This window comes from Sinocyclocheilus anshuiensis, unplaced genomic scaffold (genome assembly GCF_001515605.1).
Source record: "Sinocyclocheilus anshuiensis isolate Anshui unplaced genomic scaffold, SAMN03320099.WGS_v1.1 scaffold923, whole genome shotgun sequence".
NCBI lineage: Eukaryota > Metazoa > Chordata > Actinopteri > Cypriniformes > Cyprinidae > Sinocyclocheilus > Sinocyclocheilus anshuiensis.
In genome coordinates this window covers 72,128-81,844 of record NW_015544138.1, presented here as the reverse complement: position 1 = coordinate 81,844, position 9,717 = coordinate 72,128, and positions in this window count along the sequence as shown.

Here is a 9,717-nt window from a genome sequence, read left to right as displayed (position 1 = left end):
ATTAAGTTTAAATATAAACATTTAAAAAAAAAATAGATATTTTTTGTCCACCTGAAAAAAATTCTCACCAACATTTTTTTTAAAGATACAAATACATAAATATGTTTTTGCTTGCTTATTTATACTCCCAATACATTTTTCTTGACAATTTATTAGTTGTTGTTTTTTTTTTTTGCTGTCATTATGAAGTTATCATACAAAAAATGCATAACAGATTGAAAAAATGTATAAGATGGACATATAATACATAATAATGTAACACATTACTGAAGAAGTTAAAATACACTGATTCAACTTAAATTACTTTTACTATATAAAATTAGATTTAATAATTGAAAAAGTGTTAAAATCCTACAGACGCAAAGGGAAAAGGAGATATTTGGTGGTTTAAAATGTTGTGATATCTTATTATTTGAGTAGGACCAAGTTTAAATTGGATATTGTTCAGTATTTTAGGCCAGTAAGATGATCTTTATTGAGGACACACATGACTCTGAATACCGATAATGAACCGTTTAACTGCTCTTTTACAAACAAAAGCAGCTCACAGTCCGTTTACACAATAAAAGCACAAACAGAGTATCATAATAACCAGACAAACCTTGATCAGAGACTCGGAGCACATGTGAACTATAGTTTCTCCTGGAGAAGATGCAGCTGCTGGAAACATCAGCAGAAATCTGAGGCCTAAACGAGGAATCAGGAGCGTGCACCACTCAACTAAACTGGGCTGAAGCAGAAGCTTTAAAGATGGAAATCAGGTCAGTGCATGCAGCACTTTGATTTCTAAAGCAGGAACACAATCACTCGTTACACATCCACACAGACTGAAAGACATCCTCCTGGTATTGTGTTTAAAGCATGTAAATGAGGCAGAAGTGCGTCACTATTTCACTGCGGGTCTCAACAGGATTGAAGTCATTCACTAAGTGCTAGAATGATCTCAGCACATCCTCTAACCCTATAGAGAAATCAAGCTTATTTATCAGCATTACTAATGTGACCGCAGCTCAAGAGATGAAGCAGCGACTGCAGCAGAAGCTTCAAAGTCAAGTCAGTGTCATTAACCTGAGCTTTTAGTTTAGAAGAGTTCCTGTCCTTCAAATCCTGCTGTTAGTCTGAGAGAGGAGCGTTCACTCGTCAGTCAGAAGCAGATAACTGTGCTTTCAGTGACAAATCCTGACGCAAGACTGGAGATGATGCAAACTCAGAGTTATGAGGAAAATATCCAGATGCAAACTCAGAGTTATGAGGAAAATATCCAGATGCAAATTCAGAATTATCAGGAAAATATCCAGATGCAAACTCAGAATTATCAAGAAAATATCCAGATGTAAACTCAGAATTATCAGGAAAATATCCAGATGCAAACTCAGAATTATCAGGAAAATATCCAGATGTAAACTCAGAATTATGGGGAAAATTTTCGGGATGTAAACTCAGAATTATGAAAAAATATTGATGTAAACTCACAATTTTGCCATTTTTTCCTCATAATTCTAAGATGTAAATTCAGAATAATGAGGAAAAAAGTCAAAATATTGAGATGTAAACTCAGATTTATGAGGGAAAAAAAGTCAAAATATTGGGACTGTGGGATGCACAGTCAGAATTATTAGGCAAAAATTCACAATTACCTTTTTTATATTTGCATCATTTTTATGCTTCCATAATAATGAGAAAATGCAACGCTAGAGCCATTATGCAAACAGCCACGCTAGTTTCGTCCAATCAAACAACACAAACAGACAAATATGCAAATGAGAAGGTAAACCCGGGTTTAGGATCATACAGCGTGACACATCAGATTATAAACACAGGATTAATAATCAGCCGCTGGTAAAGTATGAGCAGAGTGAAACATTACACAAGATAAGCCAGCAGTGTGTGATTATACATAACAGACATTTCTATTGATCTTTCACACACACTAACAGTCTGAACTCAACATCAGCATCATCATACATCTCTATGAAACAGTTCAGATAGAGTTTAAGGCTTCGTCACTGTCCAAACATCTCTTATTAGTGTCTCTGAATGTATATGGATCTCATAAAGGAATAACTTATCTGAAAATGAAACGGACTCCCTCTCGTGTCGTTCGTTCTGCTGAACACAAAGGCAGATGTTTAGCAGAATAGTAAGGCCTGAACATTCACCTCATTGATTTCTTCTCCATGCAGTGAAAGTGAAGAGCGACTGATGGCATCAATATGATCTGGACATTCATACGCAGTTATTACAGTCTGTGTGAGAGCACTGAAGGCCTGTTTTAATTCTGACAACATTAGAATGAAAGCATCGTTCACATGTTCTCTTTTGTGTGTCTACAAAGCAGTGAAGTTATCGGTTTGATTATTTCCCTTTATGAGTTATGAAGCTGAGATCTTCTGTATATCTGCTGCTCTGGGATCAGGGTTTGGCTGCTAGGACTGATCTGGGATCAGACGTCTCATCTCCCTCTCTATTATCATTCAGGACAGACACGCGTTTCTCTTCATGCGTCATAAGCCATCTGCTATAAAAGCATATCAAAAAATGAGATATTTTACTCACCGTATTGTGATGCGGATTCATCTCTCACTTCGACATGATCTCATCTTCAGAAATCCTGAACAAAACAATATGTTAATGCATTTCAGGACATCTTTGTTTAGTTTTGCATGAAAAAAACATTTAGATACTGTATGTGCATGAAGCAAGAATGCATTACTTGAAATAAAATAAACTGTAAAAACTAAAGTTTCCAAGGCAACATTTCTCATTCTCATTTAACTTGATGTACCAAAACAAACAAATTAATAATAATAATTATTATTAATATTATACTATTAATAATATAATATTATATTATTAATAATAAATAAATAAAAATGACTAAACATAACAAATAAATGTTAACTGAAATAAAATAAAATATAAAAAATGTGAATTTTAGCAAATTGTGAACTTCTGAAATTATGCGCTCTTTACAGAGCTTATACTTCACAACTCTGTCAGAGTGTGTGTGTGTGTGTGTCTAAAGCCCACGGGAACACCAAAACAAACATGTTAGCATGCTAGTTAGTCACAGCTGCGGGGGATTTCAGGCTGCGGCGCTGGGATTTGTTCACGAGGTGTGAGATTAAAACGGGTCAAACGCCTCAGGAGCAGAAATCCAGCGCAAGAGGAACGACAGAAACAGAGAAAGAGACGCTTTCATGTCAGAAAACACATTTCTGTGGTTCGGCTGTGACATGAACAACAAAACACTGACAGCTTTCCTGGAGCGGTTTCCTCATGAAGAAAACACATCTGAAACCAGCCGAAGATGGTTTACTGGTCCCAAAACACATCAGAACAGACCAGCTAACCGCATTAGGCTGGTTTGTCAACAAAACTATTCACCCACTCACTTTATGCACAACAATACATATAATGACAAAAAACACAACTAAAACCAGTCTAAGATTGTTTGCTGATCACAAATGTGTCCATAAACTATAAACACAGACCAGTTTAACTAGTCTAATCATGCCGGGAAACTGGCTAACCACCTTAGACTGGTTTAGGATGGTTTATCAACAAAGTTGCTTAACATTTACAGATTTTATACAACACATTTCACAAAAAACACAACTTAAACCAGCATAAAATGGTTTTCTGGTCCCAAAACTGCTAAAGCACATCACATCAAAGGAGACCAGGCCAACCAGTTTATTAACGTTGGCAGACATTATTTCATCTTAGGCTGGTTTAAGCTGGTTTTTCAACAAAGTTGTTTTGGCATTTACAATAACTCATTTTATACAACACATATGATGACAACAACACAACTTTAACCAGCATAAAATTGTTTTCTGGTTCCAAATGTGCCCAAAAAACAAAAATACAGACCAGTTTAAGCAGTTTGATTTATGCAGGGGCCTGTTTCATAAAACAAGTTTAGCAAATAAGCCAGGCTTATTTCAGTTAGTCTGACTTATTTTGAACCAAATCAACTGACAATATGTCAGACTAACTGAAATAAACCTGGCTTATTTGCTGAACTTTTTTTCTGAAACAGGCCCCAGGCTTGTTTAAGCTGGTTTTTCACTGTTGCACTGATGATAGTAATTTTATACAACACATATGATGACAAAAAACAACTTAAACCAGCCTAAAATGGTTTGCTGGTCCCAAAACACATCAAAACAGACCAGTCTATTTAGCTACTTTAGGCTGTTTAAGCTGGTTGTTGCCATTTACAGTTACTCATTTTATACAACATATGACAACCAAAATACAACTAAAACCAGTCCAAAATGCCCAAAAAACATCAAAATAGGCTGTACCAGCTAACCCCATTAGACTGGTTTAAGCTGGTTTTTCAAAGCTGTGCAGCATTTGCAACAAATATGAGAAGATATTGATAGTCTACCAGTGATTAAACCATCCCTGATGACAAAAACACAACTTAAACCAGCTTACGATGGTTTGCTTGTCGCAAAATGTGCCCAAAACGCAGACCAGTCCAAACATGTTGGGAAACCGACTAACCATATTAGATTGGTTTTAGCTGGTTTTTGACCAAACTTGTGCCGCATCTACAATTGCATACTCTTCGCCAGGTGTTTGGTTACGGCGGTTAACCTGCCCAACCGAGCAGTAAATGGGTCGGTTGTTGTTTGTGCGTATTAAAGAGCTGAGGAGGTAATTCTGCTGTTATTGTCTGCGATCATCTGTCAGATCGAGGTGTTTTCCGACACTGAGAGAGACGTTACAGGCTCCTGAATCATAGATCAACAGTCACGGTGAGACTCTCCACGGGAGGCCTTCATAACACAGCTCATTAAAGCGGGTTACGCTCGCCGCCATATGCCCAACACACACACACACACACACACACACACGTGACAGTGCTGTTCGCTGCACACTTTGATGGAGGCACATCAAATATTGATATGTTCCAGCTGCCGTTATTTGACATGTCGCCGGCGTCGTCGCTCTTTTAATAACCTTCCTGTGTTTTGTCTTGTTTGTCCCTTCGAGGTGTCTGTAATCCGTTTCCATTATTAATCTGGCAGAACGGAAATGTCACTCCAGCAGGATTTCACCCGGCGCGTGTTTAATGCGGGAACGGCTTTAGACTCGCGGAGAATCTCCCTGAAGACTCCATTACGCTCCACACAATCAGGAATTACCATAAGCTGAAACACTTCCAGAGAAGAACCAAACGTCTGTTGTGTCTCAAAAGAAGCCTTCAGATGAACGATCTGGGCATAGTGTTAACACGTTTACACTTTTTGTTTGGCACTTACAATGGAAGTATCGCAATAAACATTAAAACACACATGGTTTACAGGTACAGACACAACACTGGATGACAAAAACACGACTTAAACCAGCCTAAAATGGTTTTCTGGTCTTAGAAGTGCCTAAAAGCCACAAACACAGACCAGTTTAACCAGTTTATTCAAGACCAACTAACCACCTTAGGCTGGTTTTTCAACCAAGTAGTTCAGCATTCACAATTACTCATTTTATACAACACATATGATGATAAAAACACAACTTAAACCAGCCTAAGATGGTTTGTTAGTCCCAAAAACATCAAAACAGGCCGACCTATTTGGCAAGAACAGCCAACCACCGTATGCTGGCTTAAGCTGGTTTTTCATTAAAGTTGTATGTGATTCTTTACCCTTTTTCCACATTCCTGGTTTTGTTTCTATTTTATGCTTCTGTTTGTTTAATAATTCCTTTGAAGATTTTTAAAGCAATATTGGTCCTTATTATATAAGTATATGCGGAATCGGATGTGTTTTAAGGTATGATTTACAGACAATAAAACTAAAACTCTATGTGAATCTTTCACTCTGAGCTCTTTTCCGGTTCATTTGGAGTGTGAGTGAATCATTAGATTGATTCAAACAGCTGATGACCTCTAGAAGGAATCGTGAATCTCATTGTGATTCATTAAAATGGGCTCATTTGTGAACTTTTACACAACAGCAAGTTAAACTTCAGTCAACAAGTTCATCAGAAACGAGTCCTGAGCCTTTGAGTCTCACATCTTTGTTAAGCAACACTGCAGACTTAGTATTAATTTAGAGCCTCATCTATAATGAAATGTGTGTAAATGCACAAAACCAGAAGCCTGAGAGGAAGAGCCTCCATCAGCTTCATCACACACAGACTCTCAGAGGAGCAGAAACATCTCGATTCTCATTCAGGTTTGTAAAGAGTCAAACAGAGCAGAGCAAACGCTTCTGCATACAGAGGGAGACGTCCAGAGGGTTATTACTAAAACTATTTTAAATAAACATGAAGTGAGATAGAATATAAAAAAGCTTCAACTTACTTTATTTCAGGTAGCTGCCAAGTCAACATAGATAGATAGATGCAATGCAAATTCCTTTACATTTAGTCATTTAGCAAATGTATCCAAAGTGACTTACAAACGAGGACAATGGAAGCAATCAAAACCAACAAAAGAGCAATGATATGCAAGTGCTATAACACGTCTCAGTTAGCTTAACGCAGTACACGTAGCAAGGGGTTTTTAAATAAAATAATAAATAAAAAGAAAACAGATAGAATAGCAAAAGAATAGAGCAAGCCTAGAGGTCTTTTTTGCTTTTGTTAATTGTATAATAAATAAAAAGAAAAGAAGCTAGTGTTAGTTTTTATTTTTATTTTAAGAAAACAAACAGTTAGTAAATGAATAGAGTGCAAGTCTAATGTGAGCAGCTACTGGTAGCCAGTGCAGATTGATAAACAGAGGTGTGACGTGCATTATTTTCGGCTCGTTAAAAATGAATCTTGCTGCCGCATTTTGGATTAATTGTAGAGGTTTGATAGAAGTGGCTGGAAGACCTGCCAAGAGAGCATTGCAATAGTCCAGCCTGGACAGAACAAGAGCTTGAACAAGGAGTTGTGAAGCATGTTCTGAAAGAAAGGGAATAGCTTTAGATAAAAGCCTTTACCAGTCACATAAAATAAAATAAAACAAGGGCCAAGACATAAAATAAAATAAAACAAGGGCCAAGATGAACAGTCACACACACTATAAGAGATTTCTATGGCGGATATCTGTAGAAGAGTGGAAAAATGACTGAATTGTTGCTTTAATATAGGCTATTCCTTCTTTGTTGACATTTTCATATTGATACAGCAGAAATGGACAACATGCTAGTGGACGTGTTTGCAAATGCCACTACATATTTTAGGCTATGATGAAAGAGTGATTCATATTCAGTCTGTAGGTGCATTAACTCATGCTTTGCATAGCGGCCCATTCAGTTCATTTCTCATTTAGTTAATGGGGTCACGAGAGTGTCTGAAATCCACCACCGCAGGGAATATTTTCACGTTTGTCTGCCACATTCCTCCAGAAAGGACCTGACAGAAAACATGGCATCATCCAATTATCAGATTCCTGAGGTTTAGCATGCGCGCATAATCTATGTGCAAATGCAGCATTATCCTGTCTGTTCTGCACGCTGTCCTTGAGCGGCCCACTCCGGCTCAATCGCCACACGCCAGACCTGGAGAACGATGAACCCTGATCAAATCACTTTAAATCGCATTACAACAAAGCCCTGCGTTTCCCTAAAGCTGAGAGCCGCAAGATCTACAGCACACAGACACCCTCGAACATCCTAACAACACAGACGCAGTGCATGATGGGAGCGTGCACACTGACAATACAACATCAGCGGCAGCTCACTGTGACAGACAAGAAAAGGAGAAAAATTGGAATGGAAAAATTTAAACGTTTATTTTATAAATGTATATCTAAAAAATGTATCTTGAATGCAAAAGTTGCTTCAGGTAAAAGCATCTGCCAATTGCCAATAAATAAATAAATAAAAATTCGAATAAAACAATTAAATAAAGTATCTTGAATGCAGTGTAATTTGCTGTTGAGAAAGGTATAAATTAAATTAAATTAAATCACATTGTCAGATTATTTTAATAAAATAAAATTAAATTAAATACAATTTAATTGTATCTTGATTGCCATTTAAGTCAATTCAGGTAAAAGCATCTTTCAAAATCATAAAATAAAATAAAAAAAGAGAAAAGAAATAAAGAAAAAAAAGTGCATCTTGAATGCAGTATAAGTTGCTGCTGAGTAAGGCATCTGCCAAATCCAAAATAAAATAAAATTAAAAATTAAAAAATTTAAAAATAAAATAAAATAAAATAAAATAAAATAAAATAAAATAAAATAAAATAAAATAAAATAAAATAAAAATATTTAAAGTAGCTTCAGATAAATAATAATAAGTTTTATTTATATAGTGCCTTTCCAGTGCTCAAGGACGCTAGGCATATAAAATCACACACCAAATGAAAACAAAAAAACAGAGATATACTGTATTTCAGAACATAAGCCTGGAGGAACAGTGTTATTATGATTAAACACAGGGATCTGTGAAAGCGATGGAGAGATAAAACCAGAAGAGGTTTTAGTAACCGAGACCCGTGTGAGAACTTCTTGGGAGAAATCACACCATAAAACTCCAGCAATTATGACGGCACGAAGCTCAGATGTGTGAAGACTTTCATCACGCTGCAGGTTTGAAAGTGTGAGATCCTGAAGAACATCAGCAAATCATCCGGGAGCCCAAGAATCAAGCGTGAAGCTGATATTACAGCGGTGCTTAGATACACAGACGTTCAGAGTCTGGAGAAAAACACAGAGAACAAGCATCTCACAAATCTCCAGCTGATGCAGATGAAGCCAGCGAGAGCGAGTCCCCAGACAGAAGATCTCTGATGCTGTTTCTCTCAAATATCTGCGCAGATATACTGTGTGTGTGTTCAGCGTTTAATGATGTCCATTAGAGCCGTTCTCCTCGTCTGCGCTGCTTAATTACTCTGATGATCAATATTTGTGCTTGACCTCTTCTGACCTCAAATAGCAGCCGCTCTGGAAACCAAATAATGATCTCAAACACATCGAGCTGCTCTTATAGATGAACACATGAACCATCACACTTACTGTGAACAGCTCTGATGCTGATCAATGCAAACATGAGAAGAGTAGAGAGGCCTGAGACGGTCTGAACCAGAACTGCAGAGAAACTGTGCTGTAAAATAAAATAAGGTCAAATAAATGTATATCGTGAATGCAATGTAAGTTGCTTCGAATGAAAGCATTTCAAATGATTAAAAATATATGTAAAATAAACGAGACTAAACTAGAAACTAAACTAAAATATACCCTGATTGCCTAAATAAAACTACATGTATACCTTGACTGCAGTGTAAGTCAAAATCAAAACAATACAAAATAAAAGTATGAATACCTTCAATGCAGTGCAAGTCAGTGTAAGTCGAGATGCATTGCATTGCATTAAAGAAAAGAATACCTGCAATGCAGTGTAAGTCACTTTGGATAAAAGCATCTGCCATATGCATTGCATTGCATTGCATAAATGTATACGTTGAATGCAATGTAAGTAATTTGAGATAAAAGCATCTGCCAAATGAAAGAAAACAAGTAAATAAATAAATGAGTTCCATCTGCAAAACATACGCCTACATTAGATTTAAAATCTAAATTAACTTTTTTCCAGTCACTTTCACTCAGCAATTGCTAGTGAACTTCACAAAGAATTAAAACAGCCGGTCAGTGATTCTGAACAAACAGAAGATCATCGATCCTCCGTCTGTAGCTTCATTGTTCACGCTGCACTTCTGAAATAATTGGCCATCCGTCATCCAGAGCAAACGGCCCTGTGTAAA